The following is a 335-nucleotide window of genomic DNA, read 5'->3' on the forward strand; positions in this document are numbered from 1 at the left end:
TAAAATTAAAAAAAAATACCTACCTTCCTGTTGTAGATGAATCAAAGGAAACTGTTAGACAGATACACTGGGGTTTCCCTTGAGTTTATATTTTAGCAACTAAAAAGAATAAACTCTGTGCTTGTTAAATTCCATTTAAAATGGCTTTACTGTGTAATTTTATTTACCTCATAAGAAATCATCAGATAACATTTTATAAAATCAGGATATGCTCCTAAAATGCACTTAATGCTTTTCAACAGATAAATAAGATATACGTTTTCTGCTGTTTGGTTCTCAGAAGTTAAAAAAAAAGTTAAATTTTATATGAAAAGATAAAGGTGTCAACATTGTAG

Source organism: Hipposideros armiger, unplaced genomic scaffold, assembly GCF_001890085.2.
Source record: "Hipposideros armiger isolate ML-2016 unplaced genomic scaffold, ASM189008v1 scaffold_1197, whole genome shotgun sequence".
Lineage (NCBI taxonomy): Eukaryota > Metazoa > Chordata > Mammalia > Chiroptera > Hipposideridae > Hipposideros > Hipposideros armiger.